The following is an 18,967-nucleotide window of genomic DNA, read 5'->3' as shown; positions in this document are numbered from 1 at the left end:
TACAATTCACATGTTCAGTCCTCGCAAGAGTACAGTGAAGTAGTATTCTGAATTGCTAGGGATAGTAAAACTCTGAAAAATCCTTTGGAAATATTTACCAAGAAAAAAAAAAGAAAGTAAATTGAAAGTAAATTGCTCAACAATTGAAAGAATAGTTAATTCACTGGTGTATTTTTACAATATTGTGGTACCATCAGAAATGGTTTTGAAAAAACTTTAATAACATCACAAAATGCTGCTGAATAATGTTGCATAAAAAATCAAGGTAGAAAATAATATATAATGGTTTCCAAATTGTGTTTAAAATAAAGCATATATATATTACATACACATATACATTCATTCTTACACTCATGTATTCCTAAGGGAAAATAAAAATGATATGGTCAATATAAAAATATTAGCAATAATTATCTCAAGATTGTTGATTTGAAATTTTTTCGCCCTGGCTGGTGTAGCTCAATGAAATTTTTTCTTATACCCCTCAATTCTTCTACATTGGTCATTTAATACTTCTGTAATTTAAAAAAAGTTTTTCTTTAAGCTAGCCTATTGGCAGCTTTAAAAAAGGAATTACTTTTTCTAATTCAATGAAGTCTGGTAACAAATGCAGATATTTAGAAGGTGATGAGAACTTGAACATGGATATATTATAATAAATTGAGTTCAGATACTTAATGTTTTCTAGAAATGTGTTAATTACCAAGCTGATATAAAAGGTTATTGGAATTAACTATGCAATTTTTCAAGCCAAATTTGAATCTTATCTTAATTGTAATATAGCTTTAATTTTTTAAATGTAGTTTGTGTGTGTGTATTTTTTTTTAAGTTCTGACCCAAGGATATGTTTGTTCCTTTTGGAGAGAGAGGACAGAAGAGACAGAGAGAGAAACATCAATCAGGAGTTTGAACTGGCACCCTAGGTGTGTGCCCCAACCAGGGACTGGACCTGCACAACCTTGTGGTGTAGAGGGATGATGCTCCAACCAACTGAGCTATCTGGCCAAGGCTAAATTTTAAAAAATTTGTTGATCACTGCTCTGCTCTTAGTTAAGCAGAATTAGCAGAGAGAAACTCCATAACTGAGAGTGATGTTTTAACTCAATCTTACAGGTGAGGAAGAGGACTCCTGGAAGGATTACAGTCATGCATCATTTAACGACAAGAGTGTGTTATGAGAAATGTGACATTAAGTGATTTAGGCAATTTTGTCATTGTGTGAATGCCATGGAATGTATACAGCCCAGATGGTCCAGCCCCCTGCACACCTGGGCTGTAAGGTGTAGCTTACTGCTCCTGGGGTACAAACCTGTGCAGTGTGTTTCTGCACTGAATACTGTAGGCAGTTATAACACAATAGTAGGTATTTGTGTACCTAAACATAGAAAGGGTAAAGCAAAAATATGGCACAAAAGATAAAAATGGTGCACCTGTACAGGGTGCTTACTGTGAATAGAGCTTGCAGGACAGGACATTGGTCTGGTGAGTCAGGTAGTGAGTGGTGAGCGAGTGTGAAGGCCAGGTCATGACTGCCCACTACTGTGGACTTTATACAGACTGCACACTTAGGCTACACTAAGTTTACAAGACAACACAAAATTAAATCAAGCAGTAGAGAAAATGCTGCACCAAGAGATGTGGTAGATACGAGATTCATGAGGACTCATATCCTTTAGAGGACTCATGTTGTGTTATGCCAACGTAACGTGGCATACTGTTTTATACCGAACTTTTTAGAAATAGAAATACTACATTCTATAATAATGATAAAAAGTATGCAGGGTGGGGCAAAAGTAGGTTTGCAGTTGTGGGTATGTGGAACACTGAGTTTATTCTTGCATTATTATTTATTATTGTATTATTTTCCATACAAATGGCTGTAAACCTACTTTTGCCCCACCTTGCAGCATAGCGACCACATAGGAAATGTCCAAACCCGGATAGAGAAGTTGCATAGAGTTTAAGGCAAACTGACAACATGAGCCGGGGAGCAAGGGGTCAGATGCTCCTGAGAATAACAGTTGCGCATTTCCTTTTATGCATTTGAAATTGAGGGAAGTAGGAAGATTACATGGAGGGGGGAGAGGGCAAGACAGGAATGGATTACAGAATGGCTAAGAAGGTCATGTGCCTTCTTGAGGGTTCCTACGCTGTGCGGGGGTGTCACTCCTGGCATTTTAAGGGTGTGTGACCACCATGCACAGGAACAATGAACAGCATTGGCTTGAAACCTTTCACTAAAGGAGGTCTAGGCTGGGGGTGCAACTGCTCACCCTGACCCGCCCAGTTAGGGGTTTATGATCCAACCACTGTGGGATGTTACTCTCTACAGAACACCCTTTGTTTTTGTCCATGTAGTAAATACATCAATGAGTAATGCTTGATCATCATCAGGTGTTCTGTACTGCACATAAGTGTGTGTGCTGTGCTTTCATAGGACAGGCAGTGTGGCAGGCTTGTTTACACCAGCTTTATCACAAAGGTAACTAATGCACTACCAGTATGAGGCAGCTACCGTGCAGGGAGGAGTTGTTCGGCTGTGTCATAACCTAATGGGATCACAGTTATATATTCGGTCTGCGGTCTTCTGTTACACAGCATGACACCATTGTAGACGGTAGTAAGAAATAGCAAAACTTATCTTTTTAGTCTTTTGATAAAATTATGGAGCAGTCTTTCTGATGGAATTTGGGGTAACACTCTAACACTGTAAAAATTAACTCAGAGAGTGACTTTCATCTCCTCTGCCAAATTCTGGGGAGCTTATCCTTTTCAGGAATTACATTTTCATGCATTCAGCTTATGGCAGCTTATTACCATGGTGAATGGGTATTTCTTATATTTTGTGATGACTTTTTCAGCTGTTTTGCCAAAAAGTGATAGGTTTTATTTTTTCTTTAAACATGGACAATGACATAAATAAGAGAATGTCACATCATGAAAAATACAACCTTATAGATTTTGAGGTGTTTAGAATTTTTTCAATATTTAGAGTGACTTGAAATATGCTGTATTATTTTCTGTGGTAATATTTTAGCATGTGATTTCTGGCATGATATGAAGAAGCAGCTGGAATGGCATAAATAGTATGTTTTCTGTGTTAGACATGTCGTTTGAGGTGCAAGTGAGGTTAATATGAAGAAGTCCAGTAATATATTGGAAATTGGCCCTAGACCTGGACAAGGGTTAGACCTAGAGACAGTGGAATTGAGAGGCAGGGCAAGCAGCAGATGAGGCCAACAAGAGAACGTGTGCAAACGACAGGTGCTGTGTGGTGTGAAGGGGACAGGACCAGCCATTGTGCTGGGCGCACACTGTGCTCTTCACAGGGGACCACACTGCTGAGAACTGACCAGCAACTGAAGGACACTGCAGTTATTCAAAGAAAAGCCAGTGAGAGAGATTGAAGAACTAGGAGAATCTTTTTTTTTAATCAAGGGCTGGGGTATTTCATAAGGCTTCTTCCCCAGGGTCCTTTCAACCAGGACTATTATCTACACAAGTGTCTGCAGTAGCTGGCAATAAAATACTCAAAGCTCATTCTACAAAAAAATTACCTTCTGTTCAATGAATAAAGTTAACAGCCTTGGCAAACGAGAAGATCGCTAAATGCAGAGGTTACGGGATAGAAATGTGATACGGCTTATAAGTTAATTATCAGGCCGAGTTCCTCATCACTGCTTCTTACATTCTTCTGCTTTTAGAAATGGAAACCTCTACTTCATAAATACAGTTTACCAGACACTATTCTATTTTAAAATAAAAATTAATTATAAAGTGCTTTCTAGAACACAAAGCCTAATCTCTCCAGTGTTTCAACCTTCAGGGAACTGTTGAAACATTTTTTATTATGGAAATTTTCAAACATATCCAGGATTAGCAAAATAAAAATATGACACCCCATTGCCCATCACCATTTAACAGTTATCATCCTTTGCCAGTCTTGTTTCATGTATCTCCCTGCAAGTCCCTCACCACTCACACACTCTCCCACCGGGACAGTGAAGAACAGGGCCATCTGAGGAATCCCAGCCCGTGCCGAACCCAGCACAGGACTGAGGTGGCAAGGTAGACAGATGAACTCTGCAGGGAAACAAGTCCTCCCAAGGAGAAACGGCACCGAGGCTCTCTCTAACCTTCGGCAGAGCGCCGAAGGAAGAGGTGGCCGCCATAAGAGCAGAGTTAAACAAACAGCTAAAGATGTAACTGGGAAGGCTGGCGGAATCCCGGGCAACTGCAGAGCCTCATTCACGCACCCTTCTTCTCCACTGCCTCTCCCCGAGGCTCCCAAGAAAGACGCGGTGCAGGGGGGCAGATCCGAGAGCACGCCCCTCGGTAGCACACGGACGTGAAAATCTGGCACCTACTACACTCTTGTCACGCAAAGCAAAGCCGCCAGCAGCTGGGGGAGGGACAGGGCACAGGCCTGGCTCTGCAGCCACAGGCGGGGACGACTAGCAGGGGCCCGGGCCACTGCAAGGGGCCTGGAGGAAACCCTTCCGCCGCCAGCCCCAGTCCCCAGGGGCTGAGGGTGGGGCAGAAGCCGAAGCCGCCTGACACAGTGACACGGAGAAGGACTGAAGCCGGGAGGGTCCGGAGGCAGCAACCGCCGCGGGCGCAGGGGCGGAGCCAGTGGAAGGTGTGCGAACCCCCTCCTTCCCTCCAGGAGCCAGGTGCTCTTTTTGTCTCTTTTTATTCTCTCTCTCTCTCTCTCTCTTTCTTTCTTACCATCTATCATCTATCTACTTTAAAGTGAGGCCCCAGCTAGTTGTCAGGATTACGTGCCAGAGGGTAGCCGGAAGCACTTAGGAAGCTTCCACCTTCGAGCAAAAATATAGAGTAGATTTAATGGGCCTTTTTTCTTTTGAATGGGATTGCATTCTTTACCAGTGCTTGTTTGTGGTCATTTAAAGTTGTCTGGCGCCCTCTTTCTGCCACCGACTCACTAGTTTTTCCGTGGATTTTCCTTGATTCCCAGTTCTTTCCAGCAGCAGCATCCTCTTCATCCCCCTTATTAAAACGGTCCTCTGTTGCAGCAAAAAATGCAGGTGACCAGATTTCTAAAAGACAATTATTGGGGTTAGAAATTTAATTTTAGATTATTTCATGTGTAAAAAGTCCTAAGCTTTGTCACATGTAAAACATGTTAGATTTCAGTCTTCACAGATTAGGACTATGCTCATTTAACTGATTTTTTCTTTCTTCCATGAATTATTATTTTAATTTTAGATTCATCTTTAGGAAGTATCAATTTATGGTGAATGCATACACGAGGTCACGGTCTTTTATTATTTCTTTCGGTCTCTGGGTTTTTTTGAGACTGAATCGCCATCATTAACTCCTCCTCAAAGATCCTTTGTACTGGTGGCTACTTTTCTTTAGATCGTAGTCAGCTGTTAACTTTATGTCAGCTGCTGTGAAGGCAGAGGGAGCCATGCAACGACCAGGTGGCCAGAAGCCTTAATTCCAGGTCTGGAAGAAGAGGCCAGAGTCAGGTGGGCAAGTTCTGTCACCAATCTGAGCAATACTCCTGACCCTAAGGTCCAACCAGAAAAGGCTGACCTGCGAAACGAACCGAAAAGCACATGGCACGTGAAGTCACAAACTGCCGCCCTTGAAAAGGTCTGCTGAACACACAGGTGAGAAATTTTTACTTTGATCATTGCCTTGAGAAAATATGGAAAACGAATAATAAAAACTCCTAAAAATCTGTATTTAAATGTGCTTTTCTACTTTGCTGTGTTTGAACCTCTGCACAAGTGTCCTTGGAGGAAAACAAGGAAACCGCGCCGGGTTTGGGGGCCAGATGAGCGGCCCAGTTAGGTCCTTTGTGCAGTGACACGGAATTCCAGGCTGGCCGAACAGGGCGAAGCCTAACTGAGCAGGTTGGCAAAGCACTTTGAGTTATCAGAGAGGGTGGGATTAATGTTTAAGGAATAAGAATTGTGGGTCTACAGTTAACGTGATTAGAGTACAACAGGAATTACCGCCGACTGGCAGGAAACGCGGGGCTGGGTCAGAAGCGGTGGGAGGTTCGGCCCGGCCTGGGGTTGGGGGACTGGGCCCCTCCCGGGCTCTCTGTTGTGGCGGAGGGGGAGCAGCGAGGAGGGGAACTTTCTGAAGCATGTTTGCAGGGATTCCAGAATTTAAGCTTTTCTTAGGGGATCCCAGGTCGGCAAACAGTTGAACACACAACTGTAAAAGTTAGGTTCAAAGTCATAGCCAGTGATACTATGACCTCGGTTCAAATAGTGTTGATCGGAGCGCTGGTCTGTCCCACCGGAGGCACCTTTCCCAGGGGCCACGTGGGGCGCGGCCGCAGCCGCCCGAGGGCTTCGGAAGGTCGTCCTTCCTGCCACCCACCTGTGGCCAAGCCCCGCTGGGCGCTCCGGCCGACCACTCATGCAGTTTTTATATCAGCCAATGAAAGCTGTTCGGAAATTTCCGTCTTGAAGGCCAACACCTCATGGAAAACTTCGAGAAGCATTTTGATTATTAATAGAAACTCAGTTTGTTAACATCCCTAGTTTGCATTTTTGCAGCACCTTTTCTCTTCAATTAAATAAATTACCTTTTCTTTTTTCTAAAGTATTTATTTATTTACTTTTAGAGAGAGGGGAAGGCAAGGGCAAAAAGAGGGAGAGAAACATCAGTTTCTCTGATGTGTGGTTGCCTCATCAGTTTCTCAGTTTCTCTGATGTGTGGTTGCCTCTCACATGCCCCCTACTGAGGACCTGACCCGCAACCCAGGCATGTGCCCTCACTGGGAATCAAACTGGCAACACTTTGGATTGCAGCCTGTGCTCAATCCACTGAGCTACACCAGCCAGGGCTCTTTCTTTTTGGGGTGGCACTGGTTAATCATATGTAGGCTTCAGGTGTCCAATTCTACAGTATATCACCTATATTTCGTATGGTGTGTTCACTACCCCAGGTCAAGCCTCCTTCCAGCCCCACTGATCCCCCCTCACCTTTTTCTGCTTCTCTCACCACACTTCCCCTCTGATAATCACCGTCCTGTCACCTGTGCCCGTGCTTTCTTTTTTCTTAATTAAATAGATTACCCTTTAAAAAATAACTTTTCTGCAAGGCAGAGATCAGGTGGAAGGTGCATACATTCACATAGATTAAAAAGGATAACATTTTATTATTCATGTATAGGTACTGTACTGTAGGAAATAAATTAAGCAAAAACAATTACCCCATTTTTGGACTATAAGATGTACCCCCTCCTTCTGGAAGGAATAATGGTTGTTAATGCTGCTACTGAGTTCTGTTCATATTTACATTGGTGAAATATTATGTTATTTATGTTATTAAATATTTTAACACATTTTTTGCCTCAATTTTTTTTTCTATTTTCCTCCTCTAAAACCTAGGTGCGTCTTATGGTCCGAAAAATACGGTAAGTGAAATTATGCCCACCACTCAGAGATCATCACTGTTAACAGCTTACTATATCTCCTGGAAAATGTATGTACAAATAAGTAAATATAATAAATATTCCCAGTAAATATATTAATTTAAATATATAAATATAACCAAATTCATTTATGTTTAAAATTTAATCAAAGTCAAGATGTTTTTTAAATCTTACCTGATAATGGTTTGCCTGTAACTGATGCTTACAAAGGGAAAACTGAGAAACAGCCTGACTGCCAGAGGGCAGGGGTCAGGGGTGGATGGCAAGTGCCATTCTTTTTGACTGTCACCTGTTCAGTGTCCAGATACCCTTCATGGTCATTACTGGATAGTTGGAGTAGCCAACCCTCAGAAAAAAAGGGGAGAGAGAGAATACACTGGAGATATTGAGACAGAAATGTTTTCAAATTCTCACCAACCAAATCTGCTCGTGTGAAGAAAGCATGCGCTGTGGTCAGAAGCAGTCATCAACCCTCATGAAGCCTCCCATTCCAGAGTAACCAGGGGACACTGTTGTGTCCCTTGAGAGGCCTGTTGGTGACATGGAGTCTATGGATGCCGGTGGCTGGGCATGCATGCATGGGAGCTCACCAGGCTCAGGACCCACTGCTACATATTGATTGCAACCCGGGAAGCTGCCCGGGAAAGACTTTAACTGTGTTTCCAGCCTTGGGACTCCCTGATGGGCAGACTGGACTGTCCAGGAGGCCCTGGTGGTAGTCGGGTATCTCAGGACCTCTGAGCCAGCACCGCCCGCCGGGGAGCTCTGCAGACACACTCCACACCCAGCAGGAACCTCCAGAAGCACAGGAGACAAATCAAACCCATAGGATCCCTTGGGTGTGAGCTAACTGCTTTGTATTTTAGACATTTAGATTCTTATTCTTTCTCCCTGCCCTGGAAAAGTATTAAACATTAATCAAATGCTCACATGGAAAGTTACAGATCCATAATTTTTCCGAGAAGAGTGAGTTAATGTGTATTTTATATGGCCGCTATTAAACAATGTATAAAAAGGAGGTTAGACCTGGCTGGAGTGGCTCAGTGGATTGAGAACCGCCCTTTGAACCAAAGGATTGCTGGTTGGATTCCCAGTCAGGGCACATTTCTGGGTTGTGGGCCAGGTCCCAAGAAGGGGACACATGAGAGGCAACCACACCTGATGGTTCTCACCCTCTCCTTCTCCCTCCCTTCTCTTCTCTCCAAAAGTACATAAAAACAAAATCTTTAAAAAGAAAAGAAGAGTTTAAAAAAGAAGAAGCCATTAGAAACTCAAGTTGTACAATAACACATATCACTACATTTACAGTAAAGGAGATAATAGTTACTGACATGACTAAGGATTCAGGCAGAAATCGTTAGATTATTTTTAAAAATATACTTTTAGCCCTGGCTGGTGTAGCTCAGTGGATTGAGCATGGGCCTGCGAACCACACGATCACGGTTCGATTCCCAGTCAGGGCACATGCCTGGGTTGCAGGCCAGTTCCCAGTTCCCAGCAGGGGACACATGAGAGGCAACCATACATTGATATTTCTCTCCTTCTCTCCTTCCCTTCCCCTCTAAAGATAAATAAATAAAACATAAAATCTTTAAAAAAAAGAAAGTGTAGTTCAGTTTTTTCAGAGGTTTTCCCTACAATGAGTCTAGAGTTAGGGTTTCTGGAGAGGAAGACCCCAGATGTGGGGCAACACTCTCACCCTGTCCTGTGGAGGGTGCGTGGGTGGACAGGAGCGATCACTGCGGATGTTGTGTTTGTGGGGCTTTTCCCTGTGAGGTTACTGTCCTGCCCCCACTATACCTCCTGCAGGGGGCGGTGCTGTGCTCCACCTTCTGGAGGGGACCGTGTCTATATAAATGATCTGGAATTCTTCTGTAGGGGGGATTTGTCTATTCTCCCCATAAATTTATTCATGGAATCCTTTATTTATACTATCAGGCTGAAATCATGGATATTCATTTTTACTTTGAGTTACAATCATCTACTGTTTTATATAATGCATTGCTCTAATTGCTCCAGTTTGGGTTATTGGCAGCTCTTTCAGGAGCCTTTACATCGTGTGTGTGTGTGTGTGCGCGCGCGTGTGTAAGAGAGAGAGAGATTTGGCACTTTCTGACTCTCTGGAACTGTGAGATCCCCCTGCTATCTTGAACACCTCCCACACAGCCCTGGGATCGGCCATTTCTTCAGGGAGCCCAGCCTCCTCCCTCACAGGCAGCAAAGCTCTGGTCACTAATGGGCGTTGTTACTTCTGTGCGCTCCCGGCTTGGAGACAGCTGTGTGTGCCCTGTAAGGAAAGGAACATTCCCCACTGTTCCCCCAGGTTCAGGAGCTATATCTTACGGTAAGCTAATGACAGGCAGATTGAAGAGGAACACAGGGCACGAGCATTCCTTACGTTTTACTATTACCTGCATAGCAGCATTGCAGAAAAAAATAGCCTCTCCCATCAATGAGATTCAGTACTTCCGTACCATCTGACTAGCTGGAGGGGGTGGGGACGCAGGCAGACTGGGGACAGTGGGTGCTTTCAGGAGAGATGAGTGGGGCCGCGGAAGAGCCAGTGGGTGGGTGAACGCTGATTTCTGACAGTGTGTCTGGCGTGATGCTGATTCTAGTCTCTGCTGCGACAGGCGTCGCTGGTGTTGCCTGGCTGATGAAACTCCCAGGAGTGGCTTTGCGACCACAGCACTCCTCCTCTCAGAAGCTGTCTGGGAGAACCGGGAGTTCAGAGAAAGTCTCTCCTGCATTTGTTGTTTTGCAAGTTCCTCGCCTCAAAATAAAGGAGATAAGTGTGTCAAATGGCATGTGTTGGGGGTGACACGTCCTAAACTACTTCAATACTAGCTGTTTGTATATACACGCACCTATACTTCTTTCAGTATTTATTCATCTGTGGCTGTATTAAGGTAAATGTGATATTTTTTGCCCTGCATTTAAGTTTAAAAGTTGGCAGCAGACCGCGCCTCACAGCAAGTTTCATTGCAGTCTTGCTAAGATCATATGTGCCACGTCTACTGCAGAAAATCATTATCCAATCTCTAGGCCAACTCTGAAGATTGGACCACACTGATGAACACGGTTCTGTAGGAGCAAATCCCTGCCCAGAACTGAAGGAGCAGTGAATCTTCAGGCAAACAGGATGGATGGCGAGGGAGACATGGGTACAGTGTTAGGGTTCACGAGAGCCACTTCTCCTGGCGTGAACATTTCCAACAGCCACTGGTCCAGGAAGGGGCTTATCCGGCAAACAGCTGAGTCAGCTGCAGCGTGTTTTACTCGTCTGGCAGACAGGAAGCAGGAACCCCTGGCCCTTGGAAATGGCATCAGGGGAGCACCTGCAATTTAAAACAGGTATTGATGTTCAGGTCTTTTGTGTCTAAGTCTTTCTGCATGGCAGAAATGATGTCTGCTTCGTCAGCCTGAGGCTTTTGCAGAACAGGTTCGGGAGGAAGTCTGTCACGCACCTGGGTCAGTGTCTCCATCACAGATGGACCCATGGCGCACTGGAGAAGTGGTGTTCGCACTGGGAGATAGGAAAAATGGCTGGAGAGGCCTGTGTGTGGCCAGCACCTGCTATATCTTAGTGTCTGATAAAAATATCGACAGCAAAACTGACCATGAAGGAAAGTGTGGGAGAACCAGTTTGGAAATGCACCAGAAGCCAGAAGTAAAGACTCCATAGCTCATTACACCACATTCATATCTGTAAACACCTGAATCGAGAAAGTTTCACTCTGCTGGTGGAGAAAAGTACTTGAGAGAAAAGGAAATACGAGAGGGAAACCCGACGGAACCGTGTAACTGAAGACTTGAAAAATAAACATGGCTCAAATTTATAACAGGTTTTAGCATGTTGTCATAGATTAAAAAGATAAGATGTTTGGAAGATATGAGTAATATCCTTTTAAGTACTACATATTAATAGTCTTCACTGGCTTACATGACCTACCTGCACAGAGAATGTACCCATGTGCCCTGGCATGTACTGAATATTTTATGTGAGAGTACTAGTGTGCAATTATATTTCTCTCAGTAACACCTCTTTGGTGAGTAGTAACAACAACATTACATAACATAAGCCAACAGATTAGTCTGGAACTTCACTTAGGAATCAAAGCAAGATACTGTTTGTGATTCTATAAACATAGCGTAATATCTTGGTCTATACAATGGAGTATAACTTAGAAAAGTATTTTTTTAGATTTTATTTATTCGTTTTTAGAGAGGGAGGAAGAGAAGGAGAAAGGAAGGGAGAGAAACATCAATGTGTGGTTGCCTCTCATACGCCCCATACTGGGGACCTAGCCTGCAACCCAGGCATGTGCCCTGACTGGGAATCAAACCGGTGACCCTTTGGCTCACAGCCCATGCTCAATCCACTGAGCTACACCAGCCAGGCTTAGAAAAGTGTTTTCAAAATTGACTTTGTTTTGTGAATTTCCAAAGCAAAGCAGAATTGTGTTGGTGAGGGTGATTCCACATCTAACTTCACTAAAGCGAAGAAGCAGCAGCAGATCACAAGAGTGTGGTGACAGCTGCCTAGAGAGCAGAAGCTTCTCTTCAACTGCTTAGGGCCTTCGTTCCCTATTTTTGTGGTCACTTTGATTCATGAAGCACCAACAGTTCAAATATGTAAGAGACTTCACTGAGATTTAATCATGAGGAATTGGGAATTGGCAGCAATAACATAATCAGATCTCTTAAAATATATTTTATTAATTATGCTATTACAGTTATCCCATTTTTTCTCCCCTTTATTCCTCTCTACCCTATAATCCCCCTCCCACCTATTATTTTTCTTAGGTAAGTCCCCTTACATTTCATATAATAAGGGCTTGGTGATAATGAACTTCTTTAACTTGACCTTATCTGGGAGGCACTTTATCTGCCCCTCCATTCTAAATGATAGCTGTGCTGGATAGAGCAATCTTGGATGTAGGTCCTGCCTTTCATGACTTTGAACACTTCTTTCCAGCCCTTTCTGGCCTGCAAGCTTTCTTTTGAGAAATCAGCTGACAGTCTGATGGGAACTCCTTTGTAGGCGATGGTCTCCTTTTCTCTTGCTGCTTTTAAGATTCTCTCCTCTTTATTCTTGGCTAATGTAATTGTGATGTGCCTTGGTGTGTGCTTCCTTGGGTCAGACTTCTTTGGGATGTTCTGAGCTTCCTGGACTTCCTGGAAATCTATTTCCTTTGCCAGATTGGGGACGTTCTTCTTCATTATTTGTTCACATAAGTTTTCAATTTCTTGATCTTCCTCTTCTCCTGGCACCCCTATGATTCAGATGTTGGAATATTTAAAGTTGTCCCGGAGGTTCCTAAGCCTCTCCTCATTTTTTTGACCTCTTGTTTCTTCATTTTTTTCTGGTTGAATGTTTATTTCTTCCTTCTCCAAACCATTGATTTGTGTCCTGGTTTCCTTGCTGTCACTGTTGGTTTCCTGTACATTTTTCTTTTTTTTTTAAAGATTTTATTTATTTATCATTAGAGAGGAAAGGAAGGAGAGAAGGAGAGAAACATCAATGTATGGTTGCCTCTCATGAGTCCCCCGCTGGGAACTGGCCCGAAACCCAGGCATGTGCCCTAACTGGGAATCGAACTGCTATCGTGCGGTTCGCAGGCCCATGCTCAATCCACTGAGCCACACCAGCCAGGGCCCTGTACATTTTTCTTTATTTCACTTTTTATAGCCTTCACTTCTTCCTTTATTTTGTGATCATACTCAGTCATTTCTGTGAGCATCCTGATTACTAGTTTTTGGACTCTGCATCTGCTAGGCTGGCTATCTCTTCATTGCTAAGTTGTATTTTTTCTGGAGCTTTGATCTGTTCTTTCATTTGGGCCATATTTTTTCACCTAGGCGCACCTGTTGCATAGTAAGGGGCGGAGCCTTAAGTATTTTCTTAGGCAACCCCCATCTCAGAGCTGTGGCGCTATGTGTGGGGGAGGGGTCAGAGAGGGAACAGTGCTACTTGCTCAGCTCTCTGCCGGGTTTCACTCACTTTCCCCACTTCCCACAAGCAAAGTGGGCCCTTCTGGTGCTGATTCCCAGGTGAGCGGATTCATGTACATTCTAGGACCCTGTGGGTCTCTCCAATGAACTCTCCTTGAGGCTGAGAGTTTCTCCTGCCACCCCAACCCCCCACAGGTGTTTTCAGTCAGAGGCTTTGAGGCTTTATTTCTCCATGCTGGAACTCTGGTTGCATGGTCTGTCTCTCTCCCCTGTTGTTCCTCCTGGTTTCTCTACATGCAGATGTGGGACTTCCCACTCCACCAGCCACCACCTTTGCTGGTCCATGAGCTGCTGTATTGCCTGTCCCGGTCCTCCAGCCGCTGCCTTGCTGTGAGTCCTCTATACTCTGGCTGCCCATCTCTGCCCCTCCTACTGGTCTGGATGAATGTTTTTTCTTTAATTCCTTGGTTGTCAGACTTCTACACAGTTCAATTTTCTGGAAGTTCTTGTTATTTTTTGTTTTCCAATTTGTTGTTGTCATTCTTTTGGTTGTGTGAGGAGGCAAAGTGTATCTACCCACACCTCCATCTTGGCTGGAAGTACAAAATAATCTGATCTCTTACGACTGTTAATGTTTGAGCTTTCTGCAGATAGTGAAGAACATCCTCTCTTATGTGTGAATGTTTGTATTTAGTAATAATGAGTAGTGTTTATTGAAAGTTTGCTATGATTGTAAGGTGCTAGCTAAGATATGCAATAACATACTCAGTCATAACAATTACCCTATTTTTATAGGTGAGAGTCTTGGAGTTTAAAGAAATGTGCTTATGACTCATATAAATTGTACATTTATTAACTGGAGTCTTATATCCAAGTCTGACATAAAGAGACACTCTTATCTGAACATTAGTTTGCACATTGTCTGGAGGTTTTCCTGTAACTAAAGGGAGAAGTCAGGCTCAACACTGCTACAGTTTTGCTGATTGGCTCAGGGCCATTGTTTCGCTTGATCTTGCTTACTCCTCAGATTCCAGAGATAAAAATAGCAGCTAAAATTACTCTTAAGGGCCCCCAAAATATTCTGAGCCAAGCCTGGGGAAAGCTCTTTTCAAGTGCCTACTGAATTACCAAATATGGCCACTGAGATCTTTTGTGCTAAAAATATATAGAAAAGTAATGATTAGGGCCAAATCTCCAAGTCATAAATGAATTGCAATATTCAATTTATTCAGTGTGTTGAGTGGAGGGAGGAGGGGATAATGTTTCTGTACAAGTGAGTTCTGCTCAGCCATTGCAATTTCTATTTTAAGCTTGCTCTAGAAGTCTGAAAATTCAAAATGCTTTGGAACTTGGGAAAGCTGGCAGAAAGCACAGACTTACCTATGTCTGGAATGAAACGTACCCAGCTCCCTAGACATTCACTGGCGATGGTTTGTCCTGATGTCTTATGAGGCCCTATCTAATGGACTTATTAGTTCATAAAGGGCCTTGTAAGATATATTAAGGAGTAATAAGGGCATCGAGAGCCACTGAAAAAATTCAGGCCAAGAAGATCTGAGTTATGTTTAAGAAATATTTTTCTAACTATAAAGTGGAAAAATGAAGGCGGGAAAATCAGTTAGCATTCTGAGATAGCCGTCTAGGCGAGATGGTGGTGGTATGAATTGAGGCAGTAATCCTGGGAATGGAGAAAGCAGGAAGACTAAAGACATCTTTAGGAAACAAAATAGACTTAGTTGTTGGTTACAGGTAGGCAGTATAGGAAAGGATGGTGTCATTTGCTGAGATTGGAAATGCAGGAAGAAGAGAAGGTTTTAGACAGACAGGACTGAAGGTACAAACGTGGAGCAAGCAATTGACCGTGTGGGCCTTATGTGCTGCACTGTGCTCTGAACTGGAGATGCAGACTGGGGCCATGGGAGGCAAGACGTTGTCCAAGGTGATGCAGAGAGTGATGAGCGAGTAGGCTGTTGGAAGGAACCCAAAGGACACTGAAAACTAAGGTTTTGACTGAAAAGTAAGAGTTACCAAATACCCCAAGTCCAGTAATAACCCTGAAGTCATAATTTGTGTATTAGTTTATATTCTCCTTGGCCAAGTCTATTACTAATAGTGCGAGCAGGAATGAAGCTGGGACTTTCTTCTATTCTTTCAGCTTGTAAAGCCATGAATTGTCAATGAAAACACTTTAAGTAGACTGTAATCAATAAACATTTGTAAGATAATGTAAAATGTAAATGTACAGGTCAAACAAACAGCCGTGGTGGCTCAGCCCAGGCGTTGACTGTGCAGTCTCCCGCCACACAGTAGGGCTGCGCTCAGGCTGCCACCTGCTCACGGGCCTGTGTGTGGCCCTCCTTCCCTGTGGACCCAGCTTCTGGCCAGCCCAGAGAGGGTTCTCTGTTGAAAGCATTCGATCCCATAGAGAGATGATGGTCAGAAGACTACCTGGGCAGGACTTCCACCTGGAAAAGATCCCCAGACAGTGTTGGGTAGGTCAATGGGGACTTGCCTCAATGGCTTCCTTTTTTCAGGAGGCACAGCCATGGGAGTGTGGCTGGTCGGTGGGGTGCTGATACGGTTTAACCACTGGCTGGACGCTTGATCCGTTGTATTCGCCAGTTGTTGCAGTGTAAATACTCCCGCCCCAATTTCAAGCTTGACATCCCTGAAGGCGAAGCCTGGGAAGGTATGCACACAGGCCGGGCTGGCCCGGGTGCCCGCTGGACCCAGAACCAGCAGACTCGCAGCCAGCAGTGGGAGATGCTTTGTGTGCGGCAGCTGAAGATACAAGAGGAAGGAATTGTACAAAATAATGAGTTTTGTTTTTAAATATTGTATTTATTTATTTTTTGAGAGAGGGGAAGGGAAGAAGAAAGAGTGGGAGAGAACCATCCATGTGTGGTTGCCTCTCATGTGTCCCCTGCTGGGAACTGGCCTGCGACCCAGGCATGTGCCCTGACTGGGAATCAAACCAGCGACCCTTTGCTTCACAGGACCATGCTCAATCCACTGAGCTTACACCAGCCAGGGAAAATAATGAGTTTTTACTTAAGGAAAATTGATTTATTCATCTCTTCTCACCCCTGCACCCACCTACCCCTCTGATATTTACCCGATGCTCTGCTCCAATGAGGTGAGTGGGAGAAGACTGCGAACACGAAACAGCCCTTGTGCTCAAGGAGCTGGGCCAACAATGTGGGGACTAGAGTACGAAGCGTATGAAGAAGAGCAGCCGCCGAGACCGGCCCCAGGTGCCCAAGGACACAGCCGCCTTGCTCATCGGAGTCCAAGGAAGCCTTCGCCTGTAGATCACACTCAGCAGCTGGATCTTGGCGGGGAAGTGGATGTGCACTGAGGACGGAAGACTCATCTCTTCTGTAAACTTACTTAACTAGTAAGTGCTTTCCTTTTCTCCTCATCTGACCGTATTTTCATCAACAGGAGTGGTCCCAGCAGCAAGGTTAGTTTTCACTTTGCTCAGTCCTCCAGGTTTCTCCTGCCTACATTTTCTTGTTCCTGAACCTTCATCACCCCCAAATTCATCTGCTGGGTAATACTTTCTTACTTGGTTCCTCTTTCTTTCCTAGTCTTCTGTGTCTTCTCAGCTCTCTTCCAGCGGCGCTCCAGTCTGTGCCCCTACAGCATGCTCAGGTGGGTCACAGATGCGCTCAACTCCTTTTGCTCTTACCCCTCGCCCATCTCTCTGCTGGACTAAGAACTTCTCCAGGGTTAGCACTAAGGCCACGGGTGCATCCTGGTTGCTTTCCCCCTGTATTATCTTGTGGGAAAGGTTCTTAAAATGTCGATTCTCTCTTATACTACTGGTAGAAATGTAAATTGGTAAACTAGTTGATGAATAACTTGACAATTTTTCAAAAAACTGAAAATGCATGTATTTTTTGATCCAGGAATTCCACTTTCTAAAATCTATCTTGAGGAAATATTCACATATTTGCACAAAGATGACAGCATGAAGATATTCATGGTAGCATAAGTTTGCATTTCGGAAAAAAATCGTGGAAAAACCTACCTACCTATGAATAGGGCTCAGGTTAAATAAGTTATATGTTATGGTGTGACATATATATTATGTCACACCATGTAGTCATGAGAAAAAATAAAGTAGAGCTATGTGTTCAACTCTTGGTTCCACTGTTAACAAGCCATGTGACCATGGGCAAAATTACTTCTCTGTGTCTCAGTTTCCTTATTTGTAAAATGAGAAAAAATTTTATAAAATTTGTATTCATCTACAGTCAGTTTATTTGTAGGTCTTTTTTTGTATTGAGGGCCAGTGGTATGAGTGATGAGTACACCAATCATCTGATAACATAACATTATAACTTTTATGTCCTTATTCATAAGCAATAACAGTTTCTAAATGTGGCTTTTATCTGAGATTGAAATAATTGAGAATCATTTTCAATCTTACTCCTTATATTATAAACTAAAGAAATTGCCAGTTTTTTTGTATTTTAGGATATTGGTATAATTCACATCTTAATATATTTCATAAAGGAAAATGTTTTATTTCCACCAAATAAGCAGTTTTTCCTCACCGCAGCAAGAAAAATTGAATGTATACTGCTCTAGACAATAATATATAAAGAAAAACAACAAACATCTCATTTCTTTATGTAGTTTAATATATACCCTGTGAGTGGTATGTGGGTGCAGAAGTGTAAACAGTATGCTAAATAATTAACATGGAAACCTCTTTCTAAATATTTCTCCCGGGCACTGGTGCAACCAGAGCTGATATTGCACACACAGCTTTTTGTTTTTGTTCTTTTTTTAACATTCCAAAGGAAAATTAAAAATCCCAGTGGCATTAGAAATGAATGTACTTTTAAATATTTCATGCAGATAGATATATAAGATCTTATAGTTTCTATTAAAAACCTCACCAGATGTGCCAAAAGACACCTTTTTAAGTACAAAAAGTTGCACTTGTGCCAGGTTCATGAAGATCACTGTAAAAATAGTGCAAACCCGATAAAATCACAATGATACAGTACAAAGTTTTTTTTTAAGTAAAACTTTGAGAGGTCTGTATTTATACAAACACATAATACTTTTTAGTGCTCTCTTACTAGCATTTTTGTTCCGAAAAAGATGATTTTTAAGAAATTTAAGTTGATTATTTTAAATCAATTTTCTGCTTCAAAATGGAAGACACTGAGGATGTACAGAGTAATTTTTTTTATAACAGGGTTGTGCAAAAATTTTACATGCTTTAGTTATTGCCCTGTGAAGATAAAAAAGCCCCATTGGGCCACTTTCCTGATTTAATTTGAATTTCTAGATAATTATCTTAACTACACTTCTTTTGTTTATATAGAAAGTCTCTGAGACAAAATGTAAAGATTCCAAGTTCTCTAACAAAATCCAAAATATTAGTAAGTGCATTTAAAGAAATGCTTATTTCCACATAAAACTCCACCGTGCTGAATTAAGACACAGTAATTGCACGGCTGGCCAATTACTGGCTTAGCCTGGTTGTCACTGGCTGTTGAGTTCCGGATTCACGCACCTGGTTTTATGCTGCAGCATTGTCCTTCCCCACTCAGACACTAGGGGGAAAGC

At 43.0% G+C, this 18,967-nt stretch overlaps 1 long non-coding RNA gene across 1 annotated transcript; it reads left to right on the top strand.

The window, feature by feature from the left end:
* The first annotated feature begins 7,383 nt into the window (after positions 1 to 7,383).
* Positions 7,384 to 7,773, top strand: LOC118979995 (uncharacterized). Its single transcript, XR_005065034.1, has 2 exons — positions 7,384 to 7,473; positions 7,721 to 7,773. It is a non-coding gene; the product is annotated as an uncharacterized LOC118979995 (long non-coding RNA).
* Positions 7,774 to 18,967: the final 11,194 nt, after the last annotated feature.

The sequence above is a fragment of the Sturnira hondurensis genome, unplaced genomic scaffold (genome assembly GCF_014824575.4).
Source record: "Sturnira hondurensis isolate 20B ecotype Veracruz unplaced genomic scaffold, ASM1482457v3 Scaffold0022766, whole genome shotgun sequence".
NCBI classification, from domain to species: domain Eukaryota; kingdom Metazoa; phylum Chordata; class Mammalia; order Chiroptera; family Phyllostomidae; genus Sturnira; species Sturnira hondurensis.
The sequence above is the reverse complement of the archived record's forward strand: the minus strand, read 5'-3'. Positions and strand labels throughout refer to the sequence as shown.